Here is a 19,948-nt window from a genome sequence, read left to right as displayed (position 1 = left end):
CAGTGTATGTGAAAATGCAGTTCACCAAAACCATTCCTTAGAGTTACAAATTTAAGTGTTTTAAATGTAATCATGTCATGCACGTTAAGGCTTTATATTCCAATTAATAAAAGAACAAAATATTTCGATAACGCTATAGTACTTGTTTCCATTCACCCAGACGTTTCGGGACCGGTTACTTTTCATTCTTATACTATTGGGTTAATCCTGACTGATGCTTATAATGTGATGTTACACGTACAGGTAATACTGGTGTTGACACTGGTGTTGGTGTCGATACCCCTAGTGGTGAGACTGTTGATGGTGATGATACCCCTAGTGTTGACACTCGATTGAGTGGTGAGACTGTTGATGGTGTCGATACCCCTAGTGGTGAGACTGCTGTTGTGATGATACCCCTAGTGTTGACACTGTTATGGTGTTGATAACCAAGTGATGAGACTGCTGTTGTGATGATACCCCTAGTGTTAATACTGTTATGGTGGTGATAACCCTCGTGGTGATACTGTTGTTGTGATGATACCCCTAGTGTTAATACTGTTATGGTGTTGATAACCCTCGTGGTGATACTGTTGTTGTGATGATACCCCTAGTGTTAATACTGTTGTTGTGATGATACCCCTAGTGTTAATACTGTTATGGTGTCGATAACCTCGTAGTGATACTGTTGTTGTGTTGATACCCCTAGTGTTAATACTGTTGTTGTGATGATACCCCTAGTGTTAATACTGTTATGGGGTCGATAACCCCTCGTGGTGATACTGTTGTTGTGATGATAACTCTAGTGTTAATACTGTTGTTGTGATGATACCCCTAGTGTTAATACTGTTATGGTGTTGATAACCCTAGTGGTGATACTGTTGTTGTGATGATACTAGTGTTAATACCCCTAGTGTTAATACTGTTATGGTGTTGATAACCCTAGTGGTGATACTGTTGTTGTGATGATAACCCCCTAGTGTTAATACTGTTGTTGTGATGATACCCCTAGTGTTAATAATACTCTGTTATGGTGTTGATAACCCTAGTGGTGATACTGTTGTTGTGATGATACCCCTAGTGTTAATACTGTTGTTGATAACCCTCGTGGTGATACTGTTGTTGATGATACCCCTAGTGTTAATACTGTTATGGTGTCGATAACCCCTCGTGGTGATACTGTTGTTGTGATGATAACTCTAGTGTTAATACTGTTGTTGTGATGATACCCCTAGTGTTAATACTGTTATGGTGTTGATAACCCTCGTGGTGATACTGTTGTTGTGATGATACCCCTAGTGTTAATACTGATATGGTGTTGATAACCCTCGTGGTGATACTGTTGTTGTGATGATACCCCTAGTGTTAATACTGTTGTTGTGATGATACCCCTAGTGTTAATACTGTTATGGTGTTGATAACCCTAGTGGTGATACTGTTGTTGTGATGATAACCCTAGTGTTGACACTGGTGTTGGTGTTGATAACCCTAGTGGTGATACTGTTGTTGTGATGATACCCCTAGTGTTAATACTGTTATGGTGTCGATAACCCTCGTGGTGATACTGTTGTTGTGATGATACCCCTAGTGTTAATACTGTTATGGTGTTGATAACCCTCGTGGTGATACTGTTGTTGTGATGATACCCCTAGTGTTAATACTGATATGGTGTTGATAATCAAAATGGTGATACAGTTGTTGGTGATGATACCCCTAGTGTTAATATATCGTGTTGATAATCCAAGTGGTGATACTGTTGTTGGTGATGATAACTCTGGTATTGATACTTTTTTTTGGTGGTGATAAACATTCTGAAGTGTAGTATGATATGCTATATCTAGCTGTGGTATTATATCCAGTGTCATTCCATGGTGTCGCGTCGCTATCCTTTGCTGTTGTGTAATATGCTGTGCTATGCTGTGGTCGGATTTAGTGTGCTGTGCTATATCTTGCTGCAGTGAACGATCCTGTGATATATCATGTTGTGTTGTAATATATTGCTGTGTAATAATATGCTGTGCTATGCTGTGGTCGGATTTAGTGAGCTGTGCTATATCTTGCTGCAGTGAACGATCCTGTGATATATCATGTTGTTGTGTAATATACTGTGATGTATCATGCTGTTGTATAATATGCTGTGTCATGCTGTGGTCGGGTTTAGTGAACTGTGCTGTATCTTGCTGCAGTGAACCATACTGTGATATATCATGCTGTTGTGTAATATACTGTGATATATCGTGCTGTTGTGTAATATGCTGTGTTATGCTGTGGTCGGGTTTAGTGAACTGTGCTGTATCTTGCTGCAGTGAACCATACTGTGATATATCATGTTGTTGTGTAATATACTGTGTTATGCTGTGCTGGTTTAGTGAACTGTGCTATATCTGTGCTACAGTGAACCATGCTGTGCTATATCTTGCTGCAGTGTACCATACTGTGATGTATCATGCTGTTGTATAATATGCTGTGTCATGCTGTGGTTGGGTTTAGTATGCTGTGCTATATCTTGCTGCAGTGAACCATACTGTGATATATCATGCTGTTGTGTAATATACTGTGATATATATATCATGCTGTTGTATAATATATGCTGTGTCATGCTGTGGTCGGATTTAGTATGCTGTGCTATATCTTGCTGCAGTGAACCATACTGTGATATATCATGTTGTTGTGTAATATACTGTGATAAATATCATGCTGTTGTATAATATGCTGTGTCATGCTGTGGTCGGGTTTAGTATGCTGTGCTATATCTTGCTGCAGTGAACCATACTGTGATATATCATGCTGTTGTGTAATATACTGTTGTGTAATATGCTGTGCTATGCTGTGGTCGGATTTAGTGTGCTGTGCTATATCTTGCTGCAGTGAACGATCCTGTGATATATCATGTTGTTGTGTAATATACTGTGATGTATCATGCTGTTGTATAATATGCTGTGTCATGCTGTGGTCGGGTTTAGTGAACTGTGCTGTATCTTGCTGCAGTGAACCATACTGTGATATATCATGCTGTTGTGTAATATACTGTGATATATCGTGCTGTTGTGTAATATGCTGTGTTATGCTGTGGTCGGGTTTAGTGTGCTGTACTATATCTTGCTGCAGTGAACCGTCCTGTGATATATCATGCTGTAGTGTAATATACTGTGATATATCATGCTGTTGTGTAATATGTAATATGTCCTGTGCTGTCTTCCCAGATGTGCTGTGCTGAGTGGACACTGAAACATCAACCTGGCTGTCTTTGGCTGAAATACATTATCCATATGAATGATACAAATTGTTACCAATTGTTGTTGATTTCAGCACCAAACATTCCTGGTGAATATATACTGTAGACAGCGGCGCTTTACGCCTGCAATTGCCAGTGTTTATTGCAGTCAATCAGACAAAAGAGAGAGGCTGACATTTTCCATTAAAATGACCGACTGAAAACACACTGACCACTGACACTTAGAGATTTATCTAAGTGAGGTGAAAGTCTCAGTGCTCGGACACACCTCGTTTAGCCCCAACATAATGGATAAACAAAGCACGCATGCGCATGACACTGATGAATGGGTTTATGGGTTTTCCAGGCTGCAGGAAGCGCTGATTCCCGCCAATCTTTCTTTAGCATTGACAAACATGAAAATATACTGTGAGTAAATAAACGACGCACTCAGTACATATATCTGTGTTTATACTATTGTTTCTTTATAAACGAATGTGAATATGTGTTCCAACAACTGCAATCACAACACTGTTGTTATACTTATGTTCCAATGAAACTGCAACTACAACAACAACAGCTGCTGTCGTCAATGCTGCTCCTAATCTACTACATACCCTGAATGGTTGTTACTGCTGCACTGCTGTTGTTGTTTCTACTACTGGTATTAAATTTCTGTTGCTGCCTCTTCTAGTACTTAACCAATGTTGCTGTTTCTAGTACTAAATCACTGTTGCTGTTTCTACTACTAGTACTAAATCACTGTTGCTGTTTCTAGTACTAGTACTAAATCATTGTTGCTGTTTCGACTACTAGTACTAAATCACTGTTGCTGTTTCTAGTACTAAATCACTGTTGCTGTTTCTAGAACTAAATCACTGTTGCTGTTTCTACTACTAGTACTAAATCACTGTTGCTGTTCTACTTCCAGTACTAAATCAATGTGGTTGGTTCTTTTGGCAAACAGCATATGCAGCTTCTACTAGTACTAAAAGGCCATTTTCTGCTACTTTACCCGTACGGTTTGATTTGTTCTGATACAACCTTCAGAAGTTATGGTACTTTTAACGTTTTCTCCAGACAGTGACCTTCAACAACAATTTATGGAATCTAGTGAAATTATCAAATTAAACCATATAGCTACTGGAAGATCAAACCACAAACTGTGATCATAGTTGACACTCTCAAGAAATCAGTCAGCAGCTCATACCGTGTGTATTCTGGAACAACGTGAGTTCAAGCTGACATTTTGGACCACAAAGGGTGTTTACTATTTTTATATATAGAGAGGTTTCTTTCACAGATACGTATTTTTCTAGCTCTACCTAGGACAAACAAATGCCTGCGATGCACCGGAGGGGTATTCCAGTATTGTCTACGGGTATTGCGTAGAGGTGTCTCAGTCGTTCCTGTAGACGTAGTTGTAAACTGTTGCCCCGTTAACATTATGGCTTAGTCCACCTCTAATCCAAGAGCAGACGTCACATATTTCATACCATCCCGACAGACGACACCGGTCTAGTCTGCCATTCAGAAGCAGACGACAATATGACGGCATCAACTTTCCCGCTCATCAGAATGGCCACGGATCGTGCAGGAGAGAATAGCCATAAAGACCGGGGTTGAAGATAATCCCAGTTAAGCTTTAGCGTGGCCTTCAAGACTAGATATTTACTCATCTCATCCCTAGGTATCAGCACCGAAATTGTCCAGATAGCGGTGCTAATTCGATATGTAAACAAGTTTACTGACAGCGAGTTTACCAGAGGTCCTCTCTCTAAACCGAGCATTGTCATAGTTGTAGAAACTGAACACAAAACAAGTAGAAAGGGGCCGGAGCGCCACGGCGTCATGGCGGACAGAGTGCGGACTATCCACAACGTCGCAGCACGTACACGCCAAGCTGGGGTCACGAGGTCACGTGCGTCTTGTCAATGTCATCAGGTACCCAGTCGCCTTCAAGCCGAAGCCCAACAACACGGGCGTTGATTGGGTGCAAACTGCAGTTAGAAGACGAACATTTGAAGTTTAGCATCAAAGCCTTACAACACGGGTCAATAAAATGGTGTCACAATTACCCCAGGGGTTACTGTGTTGGTAAAGTGTTGCACCAACTTCAGGAGCGTAAGATGAACATCTTTAGATGGTAATTCAGGGTATAGTCGCTGTCAAACAGTCAGTCTACATATTTCAGCTTCATCATTACAATCAATAGAAAGGTGGTTAATCTTCAAGGATGATCAAGTTACTCGCATTGCATATGTATTTAAAGTTTAGACAACACATTTGTCCGTTTGGTAATACATCCTTCTCGGTATATAACCCATGAAATAAATACCATAAGAAAATGTTTGAAAATATACAAGCATGTACAAGGGATTGTTGACATAGCTGCAAGAGGTTCCTCCTGGTGCAGCGCCGGTGTAACTACATATGTGGTTTCAACTCACACATTGAATCAAATTCAACGTTGTTGAGCCTCACTGTGCACAATGCCTCATCTCGTGTCTGAAGACACTGGTCTTAACAACTCCATGTTTCATTTTACACAACATTTGGTTTTGCTTAACATACACCATGTGGATAAAAGCAAATAATTTTCCCCAGTATTTTGAGGAGCAAACTATTAGTGATCAACACCCCAGCACCTCCACCCCAGCCCCTCCTTTCCCCTTCCCCAGCCTCTTCCCACAAGAAAAGTAAATAATTGATCATTAAGTGTCACTCTTTTAACTATAGTTGCTTGCCTAACCAAACGTTGAGTAATGGTAGTTCGTTCGAACATTTTAACATCATAAATGAATAGATAATATCAAATACGGTATGATTAAATTACGGCGACTGTTTATTGGAAATATAAGCATTATTGGTAAGAAACATGTTGTCTGTGTCTGGTGGTATTATGATGTAGACGTATCACACGCCGCAAACGCAAACGCATTTAACGCCGCACCTGAGCTCTCGTGGTGGCTTCTATACTTCATGTTCTTAACTTGCCAGCCTCAACATCCTGGATGTCCTACCGCTGATGGATTCGCGATATGGTGTTTATGTGCTTGTGCACCCAAAGCTCCACCAGTATTTCATGTCCATATCCGTAATAAAACATCATTGCTTTTTCAGAGATTGACTTCTAATGTTAAGACGAGATTTTTACACTGTCAGAATTTCGTAGAAAAACTAAAACCTTTGTAGAGTTACGACTCCATTTACCCCCAAGAACTTTAGAGGCGGGTGTAATTATATGGTAAAATTATGTTAAAGAATTACCAAAAAACTGCATCAGATAGCGTACGAGATTCAGATTATTTTGCTGGAAAAACATGGCGCGTTTTCACTTATGTCACGCGAGGCCATAAAGATGTCACTTTGTGAAACTTCAAAGCTAAAAGGCATCGGCCTTTGACCCTGCTCGCTACATGTGTCAGATTGTGGTATCCGATGCTTGCCGATACAAGCCGATTGCAACAGCGAGAAATCTCCCGTTATTCCGGGAATGCCCGATGTCGTAGGAGTAACTCATTTCCAAACAGCAGGCCTTGGCTAAACACGGCGATTTAATCTGGTTGGAATGATCCGAGGTTTGTGATGGAACAGAGGTATGAACACAATTGACAGTTGCGAGGTGTTGCGAAAATTTCCGAATGGTTTGGCGTGTGGCGCGCGATGTCTTTGAACACTACTGTAATAGCCCACATAATTGGAAAATTAACCTGGCATTTTCTACATAGCTTAGGTTATCGTAGTAGAGAGTCTTAAACATCGACAAAATCAGAGAATTTGAAATGGTTAAAATGACTGATCAAATGGAATATATGGGTACATAACAGCGCATGCTTATGCGGTTTTGTGTAAATATACTGCACCCTATACTGAGGGAAACAAGCGATAATTTATTTTATCCACATTAGCAGATATCCAACACTTCGGACACATGCCCACACCTTACAACACATGCCCACACCTTACAACACGTGGTCACACCTTACAACACATGCCCACACCTTACAACACGTGGTCACACCTTACACCACATGCCCACACCTTACAACACGTGGTCACACCTTACAACACATGCCCACACCTTACAACACGTGGTCACACCTTACAACACGTGGTCACACCTTACAACACGTGGTCACACCTTACAACACGTGGTCACACCATACAACACATGCCCACAACTTACAAGACATGCCCACATCTTACAACACGTGGTCACACCTTACATGCCCGCAGCTTACAACACGTGCCCACACCTTAAAGTACATGCCCACACCTTACAACACATGTCCACACCTTACATGCCCAGTTTACAACACGTGCCAAAACCTTACAAGGCATACCAAGACCCTACAACACATGCCCACATGCCCACACCTTACATGCCCACACTTTACATGCCAACACGTGCTCATACCACCCACAACTCATATCAACACGTGACAACACAAACACACATGACACATACACACATGCCCTGACTAGCCGACTAACACACTGATGTCAACAACACGTCTTACTGGGAGTCAAAATCTACCGGTGTAACACTAGCGGCTAGTCTGTCTCCACAACCGGCCATAACTGGTTCCTTGCCAATATCCAACACTACTTGTTGGCACTTCAAATACGTAGCTTCGAAGTATTTGTTTAGAAATTAAACCATTACGCTAACGTCACGCTATTGTTGCACTTAACGTTGCTGCTGACCCTGGAACACACTGGCCACTCTGGACGTGTATTGGAACAACATAAACTGCTTGTAATACAACATGAGTCACAGTAATCACCCAATCTGTTGAATCCGGAAGTAGTTCCGAAATCAACAGATTCTCATGATTTCTCCATTACAGAATACGTCTGTGCCGCTGCTAGCTGCACCAGATAATACCGTAAAGCCATTTTTTCAGGTACATCACTCTTTCCCCGAGTTGCCAAACCTGACGTGTAGTAATGTTGAGTCGCTCCTTGGCCTGGAGGTGTGAGCTGCCTTATCATGAGAAGTAAATAGCCAAGACGGGAGAACAACCGTGGAAAAACACCAGCATTTAACTGAGAGGAAATGATTTTCGACTGATACAACGTACATACATTTCCTGTAGCCCTCGAAAACGCTTATGAATCTCATGTTTAAATGGCTGTTACGAGTGAAGTTTATTTGTTTAACAGGGCGAAGAAGACTTTTCGTGTCATTTCTGTACTTGTAACAGTGAATCTCATTCATCACACGGCTTTTTGCGACTCTCTTGCTAATTTCTGGAACATCTCACTGAAATGAACAAGAAGCCAGTGACAGATTGTTCGCAATCTCTGCGTGCGGCCACGTCATATGGCGCGTGCGGTCACGTGACCCACAATGGCTGCCAGCGATTCCGGATTTTATGGAGTTGTGAAATCACGAAAGCGCCACTTCCCAGCAAAACGTGTGGAAAATCTATCATGGTTTGTTCCCGAGCCATACCGATGGTCGTTTTGAACGTATAAATGGAACGAGAGCTCCGCAAGAGCCGGCCATAAACTAGGAGATGTGATTTTCAGCAGACTGACGTGGTAAAGACTTAGACTTTGTCGATAAAACTCTGACAGGCCAGTGGCATTTTGTCTCCAGACGCCATACGTTCCCAGACGCAAACGTTTTTGTTGACTGTTTTCACACCTCATAAATTTTATACTCTGCTGAATAGCGGTTTGGAAGCACCGTCATGAGCCGGGTGTTTTTCTTGGAAACATCTAAACTTAACCGGAGCACTTTTCAGAAAGCCAGAGAAAAAATGATTTTCGTTTTGAGACGTTTAGCGCGAGAAAGGGGGAGACTTTGTCAGCGCTCACGTGTCAGGCATTTATCTATCAAGGAAAGTCTCACATTCTCACGCGAGAATGAACGAGACCACATGTTATTGTCTATTTTCAACTCACAAATTGAGACGTTCTTTTTTCCAGCCTCAGTCTAACTTCAGCAAACTTTGGGAAATTAATGTCTTTCCAAGTATTTTTCTAAGTAAAACATTAGCGCCTGAATGGACTTCTACCAAACATTCTGGAATCCATAAAGCGCTTTATTTTCAGAATCAATGGTGAGGGTGAATTTGGAAATGAAATAAAACACACTTGTATTTATTGTTTGAGACTTGTTAACATCAACAGCTTATGTCCAATACAGTTTAAGGACACGTAATACTAATTTGATAAGTTGAGAATACAATATGAAAGATACACTTACATGAAAAGAAGTACAGTTGCAGAGTCAACAAGAACATAACTCTCATTTTTGGTATGCAAGGAATTTAAACTGTTTCGATAAAATAGAAAGGCTCTTTTCATTTATAATGAGAAATATCTCAATCCATCGCGAGATTCCAACCTCAGCATAAACATGTATTATGAATCATCACGAAACAGTGTAGTCTGTCATACAGACCCTGAATAAAATATATCAAAGAAAGCCCACGCAAGTCTAGAAAATGTGGCAAGTCTAGATTTCCACAGCTTCTGAAAATGAAGAAAGTCTCAGGGCTCCTTTTCATTATATTTTATGTTTTTCACTATGGTTTTTTTCTGTAAAATATGTTCATTTCAGAGACTAGTTGTTAGTATAGAAACAGTGATGACACCAGACGTTCGCGAAAATGTGAGCATGTTCTGCTCCACCGGTGTCACCCGTCACAAACACACGCAAAGGCAAGGAAATTGTTTACAACAGCACGGCAACATTTGGTACAAGTGAAAATACGGAACAGCATCGGATATCAGTTTCGTCCCAGATGTGTCGAGCTTGGAAATGTCTTCCACGTGTCTTCCACAAACAGCCTTGAGAGCTCCACCAAAGCATTGAATGTTGTAACCCTGATCAAAGAACTTTAAGCAGGAGGTGTATGGCGCTCTTTTTCATTTCAGTATGAGGAGCTTGCTCGATTGTACCTTAAAAGCTGTGAAATGTTCACATCAAAGGATGGACATGCAGTCAGCTGTTGAAAGTTGTAGTCATCCCTTCTGTCACAAAATATGTTTTGTGAGATCATTCAGTTCTTCATATTATTGTACTATAGTATAATATGATAATGAGTGAACTTATATTGTGCCAAATTAAAAAAACAAGGTGCATACTCAAAGTGCTGACATTATTACCCGTTATTTCAGGGGGATCAGTGTGCACTACATACAACCCAAGCTCACCGTGAGGCGCTAGAAGGTTAACAAGCATACGGCCATCTCATCCCACCGGGTACTCATTCACTGCTAGGTAAACAGGGGCAATAATGAACAATGTCGTTTGCCTAAAGTGTACAAATTGTGCTTGCTCTTATAAGGGAACCGACGTATATCGTCTTTCAAAAACGTCAAAACGCGTTCTCTGATACGGTTGGGGTCGACAAATCAGTGGTCGGTTTTGAATAGGGGAGTATGCATTATACAGAATCTCATTCTGACGTTAAACGATATGACATTCGGCTACACATGGCTAAGGCTTCACACACTGAAGACAATCAAACCTACTACGCCAACTAAGCTACCCAAATACACCAAGTCAAACACTTATTCATTTTGTTTCAAAATCGAGAGGAAAATATATCAAATCGCGGCAATGATTATAAATCGTCTTCTCACAAACACTCGGACTGAGAAACTGACCACCTTAAATGGGCTGAGGAATCAAGAATAACTTCAACACTCGCCTTTTTTGAAACCGAACCTTGGATTGTCAGGTCACTTCGAATATTGCTGGTGAGCAACAGTACCTTATCTGTCCTAATACAGCTCTCTGGGGAGAAGAGAGTCTCAGACTTCAAGGAGGTGCATTCTTGTGCACCTTCTTGTCTATGTCTTCTCGTATGTTATACTATAGTCATGGTGTAGTGTACGTTTGACAACTACATTGTGTTTAATGCTCATATGAAACCCGAGTTTATAGGACGGGACAGACACAACGTCAAGCACGGTGCCGTGCCTCTCTGTGGGAACACATTAACTGTTAGGCTACCAACCATCCAGGCATCAAAAGAAACAGTTGAAGTAGATTTGAATTTTTATCATATCAACCGCCATAGTTGGAAGTGTGTTTCTTTGATATCATAATGAATTACTGTCGGATGCATTTGAAAAGAATATTTTTAGCGGCTTTTCCAGCCCGTCTGGCGCTGTGCATCTATATTCACCGTGTGCCGCTTCCCACTGCAGTGTTAAATCCTTCCTCACAACCAGTCGTTTAAATGATTTATACAGCAACAGCGCCATGACAATGTTTATGTTCAATACCTTGATCTGCCAACAGCCCACTTGGCTACAGAGAAGCTGAGCCGCTTCCCAAGTACCTACATTCTTTGTGTTTATATGGAAATGGACTGTGAATGAGTTTCAACGATTCGGAATTATTTAGGTTTCCTGAAGGAAAAACACATTTTGACTTGTTCCTGGGGCTGCTTGTCTCTGCATTGCTTTCATATGAGACGAGTTTCAGCTCTCACATATACTTGGGATGATGAGCAGTTAATTACAATAACGACATTGCATATATACGCTTTATGATGAGATTATGTGTCAGGCTGTTATTACCCTTTTTGTGTGACGGGTTTCAATAATGTTTTAATAATAACTTTATACTGCTTTTACCGCTATAAAATGATGAGACAATTTATTCGTCAGAACATGTTGGCCGATGTAATCTGTGTGTATCAGATTCTGATTTTGTCGCGTCTTCTTAGGAAGGAAGCTGTTTTTCGGCGTGCACATTTCACAAATATTTGCACTGGTTTACTTCTGACACAAGGCTACATTTACATCAAAGAATATCAGATGAGACAATATATTTTTCTTACTCACTGTTACACTCATTATAACCCTTCTTTGTACTCATTCTACGGTTAATTCAACACAGCCTTTTGACTTGTTTTCACGATCCACCACAGACTTCATCATTGCAAGACAAGCGTTTGTAATTGTTCCAGCCTTTGTGGCATGAACACCCAACAGTAAAGGCTGGAGCCGTAGCTACCTTGTTGCAAAATAGCCCCTAGGGCCACAGGCCAAGCCCAAACCTTCCCAACCCGCAGGTGTGCAACAGAAAACGTGCCCAACCGAATATTTTGGTTGTTTCTGCCGCTGAGAATTCCTCCTGCCATTTAGTAAAGAAGGCCGGAGAGAGACGGTCTCCCTGCCGTACATCACTATCTGCTGCGGGCTTTGTTAGCTCACACAACACATAGATCCACTTCTGTCAGCGCCTCATCTCCATGAGCCCATCACTAGCACATTGAGAGGGAGGCAAGATGCTTGATAAGACTCCAGGATAGACTGTGGCTAGTCTTTTAAACATACATTGGGAAAAATATATAAGTAGGCGAAGCCAACCATTGTGAAATAAATAATAGACGATTTTTAACATGGAGATATAACTGTAAAAGGTAGACTAATTGTGATCGTTTGTCCCGTCTGTGTGCCAGGTTGATTACCGGATGTAGCTATGTATCATGCCATGGATTCAGTCTTGTCAAGCATCCAAGGCTATCGTCGATATATAAACGCCTGATATATATGTACAACAAATGCTATGTACACATAAACTCGCACCTCATTCATTGAATATTTGGAAGACATTATCAGCCTGTGTGGGTATGTTTTAGAGGACTCTCAAATACCCTTGTGAAATGTGCTCACTCTATTGTGTGATGCCGCTCTGACGCAACGGGATTGATTGAGCAATTAGCAGGTTTGGTTGATGGTGTGCCCAGGAATAGTTTGCTCATGGACCTTCAGAATTTTCCATTAAAACACTCTACACGTATAGTAGGAGTACACACTGATGAGTCAAGGCATCACACAAAGTAACTCTAAGACCAAGGGAACTAGGATTATCTTTGTGTCGACAATAATAATCTGATAAACAATAATATAAAGACAACATTTCCCAGACCAAATGCATAGGGAGGGGGTAGACTGATGGTTAAAGCATTCGCTCGTCACGCAAGAAGACCCTGGTTCGATTCCTCTCGAGAGTACAACGTGTCAAACCAAATTATGTTTATACTCGTTGTGATATTGCTAGAATATTGCTAAAAACGGCGGAAAACCATACTCATTCGCTCCATCATTCGGGACCATGTCTATTGAGAAGACCTTGAACCAGCTGATGAAAGAAGGAAGGTTTTGTGCTGTCGTCCAGGTGTTGTGTTGTCGTCCAGGTGTTGTGTTGTCGTCAGGTGTTGTGCTGTCGTCCAGGTGTTGTGTTGTCGTCAGGTGTTGTGCTGTCGTCAGGTGTTGTGCTGTCGTCCAGGTGTTGTGCTGTCGTTCAGGTGTTGTGCTGTCGTCCAGGTGTTGTGCTGTCGTCCAGGTGTTGTGGTGTCGTCCAGATGTTGTGCTGTCGTCAGATGTTGTGCTGTCGTTCAGATGTTGTGCTGTCGTCCAGGTGTTGTGCTGTCGTCCAGGTGTTGTGCTGTCGTCCAGGTGTTGTGTTGTCGTCCAGGTGTTGTGCTGTCGTCCAGGTGTTGTGCTGTCGTCCAGGTGTTGTGCTGTCGTCCAGGTGTTGTGCTGTCGTCCAGGTGTTGTGTTGTCGTCCAGGTGTTGTGCTGTCGTCCAGGTGTTGTGTTGTCGTCCAGGTGTTGTGTTGTCGTCCAGGTGTTGTGTCGTCCAGGTGTCGTCCAGGTGTTGTGCTGTCGTCCATGTGTTGTGCTGTCGTCCAGGTGTTGTGTTGTCGTCCAGGTTTTGTGGTGTCGTCCATGTGTTGTGTGTCGTCCAGGTGTTGTGTTGTCGTCCAGGTGTTGTGCTGTCGTCCAGGTGTTGTGTTGTCGTCCAGGTGTTGTGCTGTCGTCCAGGTGTTGTGCTGTCGTCCAGGTGTTGTGCTGTCGTCCAGGTTTTGTGTTGTCGTCCAGGTGTTGTGTTGTCGTCCAGTGTTGTGTTCCAGGTGTTGTGTTGTCGTCCAGGTGTTGTGCTGTCGTCCAGGTGTTGTGTGTGTCGTCCAGGTGTTGTGTTGTCGTCCAGCTGTCGTCCAGGTGTTGTGTTGTCGTCCATGTGTTGCTGTCGTCCAGGTGTTGTGTTGTCGTGTCGTCCAGGTGTTGTGTTGTCGTCCATGTGTTGTGTGTCGTCCATGGTGTTGTGCTGTCGTCCAGGTGTTGTGCTGTCGTCCAGGTTGTTGTGGTGTCGTCCAGGTGTTGTGTTGTCGTCCAGTGTTGTTGTGCTGTCGTCCATGTGTTGTGTTGTCGTCCATGTGTTGTGTTGTCGTCCAGGTGTTGTGTTGTCGTCCAGGTGTTGTGCAGGTTTGTCGTCCAGGTGTTGTGCTGTCGTCCAGGTGTGTTGTGTTGTCGTCCAGGTGTTGTGCTGTCGTCCAGGTGTTGTGTGTCGTCCATGTGTTTGCTGTGCTGTCGTTTTGTGCTGTCGTCCAGGTGTTGTGCTGTCGTCCAGGTGTTGTGCTGTCGTCAGGTGTTGTTGTGCTGTCGTCCAGGTGTTGTGGTCGTTGTGTTGTGCTGTCGTCCAGGTGTTGTGTTGTCGTCAGGTGTTGTGTTGTCGTCCAGGTGTTGTGTTGTCGTCCAGGTGTTGTGCTGTCGTCCTGGTGTTGTGTTGTCGTCCATGTGTTGTGCTGTCGTCCAGGTGTTGTGCTGTCGTCCAGGTGTTGTGTTGTCGTCCAGGTGTTGTGCTGTCGTGGTGGTGTTGTGGTGTCGTCCAGGCTGTCGTCCAGGTGTTGTGCTGTCGTCCAGGTGTTGTGTTGTCGTCCAGGTGTGTTGTGCTGTCGTCCAGGTGTTGTGTTGTCGTCCAGGTGTTGTGTTGTCGTCCATGTGTTGTGCTGTCGTCCAGGTGTTGTGTTGTTGTGTTGTGTCGTCCATGTGTTGTGTTTGTCGTCCCAGGTGTTGTGCTGTCGTCCAGGTGTTGTGTTGTCGTCCATGTGTTGTGCTGTCGTCCAGGTGTTGTGTTGTCGTCCAGGTGTTGTGCTGTCGTCCAGGTGTTGTGCTGTCGTCCAGGTGTTGTGTCCATGTGTCGTCCAGGTGTTGTGTTGTGTTGTGTTGTCGTGTCGTCCAGGCTGTTGTGTTGTCGTCCATATGTTGTGCTGTCGTCCAGGTGTTGTGCTGTCGTCCAGGTGTTGTGTTGTCGTCCAGGTGTTGTGTTGTCGTCCAGGTGTTGTGCTGTCGTCCAGGTGTTGTGGTGTCGTCCAGGTGTGCTGTGTGTGTCGTCCAGGTGTGTTGTGGTGTTGTGCTGTCGTCCAGGTGTTGTGCTGTCGTCCATGTGTTGTGCTGTCGTCCAGGTGTTGTGGTGTCGTCCAGGTGCTGTCGTGGTGTCGTCCAGGTGTTGTGTGTTGTGTTGTGTTGTGTTTGTCGTCCAGGTGTTGTGTTGTCGTCCAGGTGTTGTGCTGTCGTCCAGGTGTTGTGTCCATGTGTTGTCGTCCAGGTGTTGTGTGTCCAGGTTGTCGTCCAGGTGTTGTGTTGTCGTCCAGGTGTTGTGCTGTCGTCCAGGTGTTGTGTTGTCGTCCAGGTGTTGTGCTGTCGTCCAGGTGTTGTGGTGTCGTCCAGGTTTGTGCTGTCGTGTGTTATGGTGTCGTCCAGGTGTTGTGTGTTGTCGTGTGTTGTGCTGTCGTCCAGGTGTTGTGCTGTCGTCCAGGTGTTGTGCTGTCGTCCAGGTGTTGTGTTGTCGTCCAGGTGTTGTTGTCCAGGTGTTGTTGTCGTCCAGGTGTTGTGCTGTCGTCCAGGTGTTGTGCTGTCGTCCAGGTGTTGTGCTGTCGTCCAGGTGTTGTGTGTTGTGTTGTCGTCCAGGTGTTGTGTTGTCGTCCAGGTGTTGTCGCTGTCGTCCAGTCGTCCAGGTTTTGTGTTGTCGTCCATGTGTTGTGCTGTCGTCCAGGTTTTGTGCTGTCGTCCATGTGTTGTGCTGTCGTCCAGGTGTTGTGTTGTCGTCCATGTGTTGTGCTGTCGTCCAGGTGTTGTGCTGTCGTCCATGTGTTGTGCTGTCGTCCAGCTGTGTTGTTGTGCTGTCGTCCATGTGTTGTGTTGTCGTCCAGGTGTTGTGCTGTCGTCCATGTGTTGTGCTGTCGTCCAGGTGTTGTGTTGTCGTCCAGGTGTTGTGCTGTCGTCCAGGTGTTGTGCTGTCGTCCAGGTTTTGTGTTGTCGTCCATGTGTTGTGCTGTCGTCCATGTGTTGTGCTGTCGTCCAGGTGTTGTGCTGTCGTCCAGATGTTGTGCTGTCGTCCAGGTTTTGTGTTGTCGTCCAGGTGTTGTGGTGTCGTCCATGTGTTGTGCTGTCGTCCATGTGTTGTTTACTTTCACTTCCACATCCCTTCTTCCAATTAGTCAACAGGCAAGCTGATGAACGTGAACCCTGCCAAACCCCCTGGCAACTCCTAACATTAAAGACGGGTGTTGTTAGAAAGTGTTGACTTAACCCCCTTTTCCCAGACGATAGAAACAATAAAATTGTCTGCTTGATAAGGTAGACATCTTTTATTGGAAGCTGTGGAATTTGTATCTGCAAACAGGATGTTTTGTAGCTTAGTATTACCCGTGGTTCGCTACACTCACAACGCGTCTCACAAGTACAGTTGGTTATATATTTTTTAACTTGGCTAACTTTCACTTGAAACACTTTCTTACTTCTCTGCAGGTTCATCACAGACGTGTTGCATTATTCAGTAAATGATTTACAGCTCGTTTTTAACTTTTGACGAGAACCTGACGGTATAACAAATTGCAGAATTATTGACATTACATATACTTAAATGCATGACAGTAAAATTTTATCAGTGTAATCTTAAAAAATCAGTCGTTTTGAAGACGTCATTTTATGAGGCACTGAAACTTGATCTTATCGGTACGACTACCATCTTGCCGAAAATTGTCATTGTTACTATATCAAACACTTTGCTTTGAGAGTAGACTATTCACAACATACTCTCCGAGCCCGAAGGACGTAAACTTGTTCTGCGGAGAGTAAACAGTATATAATGTCTGTTTTCTACGCTGATACACCGATACTGACGTCTTCTCGTTATCTCGCGCGAGATCGACAAGATGGCGAGATGATATGTCAGTTTTTCAGGCACAGGTGTTACCTCTGCTATGCTCCGTCTGTAGAGAGGACTCCATTCCTCTCATAACAGGTTTTTACGTGAGGGCGGTAGACGTGGTATAAGCATACGGTATTAGCATCAATAAAGTGACATTATTATATCTGTTAATAGTCAGCAATTAATACCTTTAAAAAATGCCTGATTTATATATATCTGTTCCTGTACGTTTTCAGCCTCTCTGTACTCCTTATTTAGAGTCGACAGAAGTAACAGACACTGTTTATCTTTGAAACGTTTGTAAAATGTCCAAATTGCTGTCCTTATTTTCGGTTTTAAGAATCTTGCCAACAGCGAAGTCAATGAGTACTTGTTCCAGACGCTGTGAAATACAGACCAGAATGTCGGGACGACATGGCTGGTTTCTTTCATCGGTCCCGGTTTGCTGTGTCACCTAACAAGCCGCTGACCAGCTCTGACAGTTAAACATGTTATATTGGTTGAGTCCCATTCTGGATTCGAACCCATTCTCTCGCGTCTCCCACAAAGAAATGGAAGTCTGACTGCCAGTTGTCTGGATCACATACTTTGTATACCAGTCTGAAGAGTATAAATTGGCACGGCACCCGTGGCCGAAGCTATGGATGCACAGTGTCTATTAGGAAGTGGTCAAATGTAACACATGTTATATTTGAGATCACTCTTTCTGAAATGTCTAGAGAGTCTGAAAGATGAGCATAACCCCAGTGTTGTCTCCCCTGGTGGTTGACGGTGACTTCTTGACAATCATTATACATTGAATGTTAGACGTTCCACATTATGACTCCAACTTCTCATTTAACAGATATATCACAAGTCTGTAACGTCTTTGTCGCATCAGAGACCATATAATTAAATTTATTATATGGTCTCTGGTCGCATTGTGTTATAGACAATAAAGCCCGCTGATTGTCTTTGAGAGAGAGTGAGTGAGTGCGTGAGTTAGGTTTTACGCCGCTTTTAGCAATGTCCCAGCAATATATCGTCGGGGGACCGAGAGAGATGAAAGCGAGGTTTCACACTGAACACTATTAATTTATAAAGTATTGTCACATGTAAAAATATGTGTCTCGAAAGCTCCGACGGTAATGCAATATTCTGGTCTGACTCCTTCAGCTATTCCTTTAATTCAACATTTGTATAGATCCAACAAACAGAGCATTTATTAGTAAATAAAGTACGTCACTGAACTGTGACACCTACTGGGCCCATTGCTGTACTACCCTTGTACGATTCCCTCTGTACAAGGAAAATGTTGCAATGTACGTAAAGTAAATACGGCGAGGATTATGAAAGCGTGCGCTAGATTCTGCTCATCTACAATCGGCTACAGATAATTGTATTCACCATAGATATCTTCAAAGAATTCGCGCATGCGCTGTGTATATGGCCTGAGTAATTACGTAAGGCCCACATAGGGTTTCCGCTTTACAGCAACACTGATAATTTGCTAATCTATCAATTCTGTAGCACTTATCTGGGTCCCCGACATGTGCTATATTTCTCCTGTTACACAAAGTCGAAACCTACACGCCCATCCTGGAACTTCGACAGCCATTTCAAAGCACTATCTCGTACATGAAACCGGCTAGATTTATTCTCTCGATGTACTGGAAAGGTCTGTTTTGTATTTGTCTTCCGTGGGGAGTATGACCACACATATTTAACGTGTTTTCTAAACGGAACTGATAAAATGATTAAGACTCAGTCCCATGTATACTGACTTATGTTATAAAGACTGATATCCGCATATTGCTCGCTATTTATTCAAGGCTGTATGCTGTAAAATACATTTACGCTTTTGATGCAGGCGAAAGGCAGATTCTTCTGCTCGTTACCGAAAGAAGTGTTCATTATTTCAGTCACTGGACACCCCTCCTGTCGAGAAATGGACCACCCCATGTCACGATGTAACGTACTAGCTACCATCCCTGCGGAAACGTGGACCAACCTCTGATTCACATCCGTGTTGTAGCACTGCCGCGGACTGCTGTGTGTTCCAGACTTTTTAAATGCTGCCTAAGAAATAAAACAAATGTATATTAGAAACCATCTACAGTTTCCTATATCCGGTTTGTGTCACACATCACAGACTTATCTTCTTCTTAAAGGAAACAGTATCTGAACAATTAAGTCGAGAGGGAAAATTAATATGAATCGCATGGAAACAATGGCGTTGGCCGTCAGCGGTTGGGCTGCGTGCTTGACATGGGAGTCGGTGCAAGATAGTCAACTTCACTGCTTTCATCTGAAATGAATCATTGCCAGCAATTGAGATAATTAGGTAGGGAGGTTGTGTTTGTGTAGCTGACTCTCTCTATTGACATTGAGATTGATACGTTACCATTATGACTGACGTACCAAAAAAAGGTCTCCCAACAAGAACCAACAAAAACAACTTAAGTTGATATCAAGCAGAATGTTCGTACGTTCGGTGTCTGCACCGTCTCTCATCTTTGGTTAGTCGTGTGTTGGATAGTCTTGTGGTGGATTGTCGTGTGTTGGATAGTCTTGTGTTGGGTAGTCTTGTGTTGGATAGTCTTGTGTTGGATAGTCTTGTGTTGGGTAGTCTTGTGTTGATAGTCTTGTGTTGGATAGCCGTGTGTTGGGTAGTTTTGTGTTGATAGTCTTGTGTTGATAGTCTTGTGTTGGGTAGTCTTGTGTTGATAGTCTTGTGTTGGGTAGTCTTGTGTTGATAGTCGTGTGATGGGTAGTCTTGTGTTGGATAGTCTTGTGTTGGAT

At 43.1% G+C, this 19,948-nt stretch overlaps 1 long non-coding RNA gene across 1 annotated transcript; it reads left to right on the top strand.

The window, feature by feature from the left end:
* The first annotated feature begins 18,682 nt into the window (after window positions 1–18,682).
* On the top strand, window positions 18,683–19,256 carry LOC124279685. The gene is made up of 2 exons (XR_006899448.1): window positions 18,683–18,824; window positions 19,069–19,256. It is a non-coding gene; the product is annotated as an uncharacterized LOC124279685 (long non-coding RNA).
* Window positions 19,257–19,948: the final 692 nt, after the last annotated feature.

This window comes from Haliotis rubra, unplaced genomic scaffold (assembly GCF_003918875.1).
Source record: "Haliotis rubra isolate DU_JTF1 unplaced genomic scaffold, ASM391887v1 Scf255, whole genome shotgun sequence".
In the NCBI taxonomy this organism is placed as follows: domain Eukaryota; kingdom Metazoa; phylum Mollusca; class Gastropoda; order Lepetellida; family Haliotidae; genus Haliotis; species Haliotis rubra.
The sequence above is the reverse complement of the archived record's forward strand: the minus strand, read 5'-3'. Positions and strand labels throughout refer to the sequence as shown.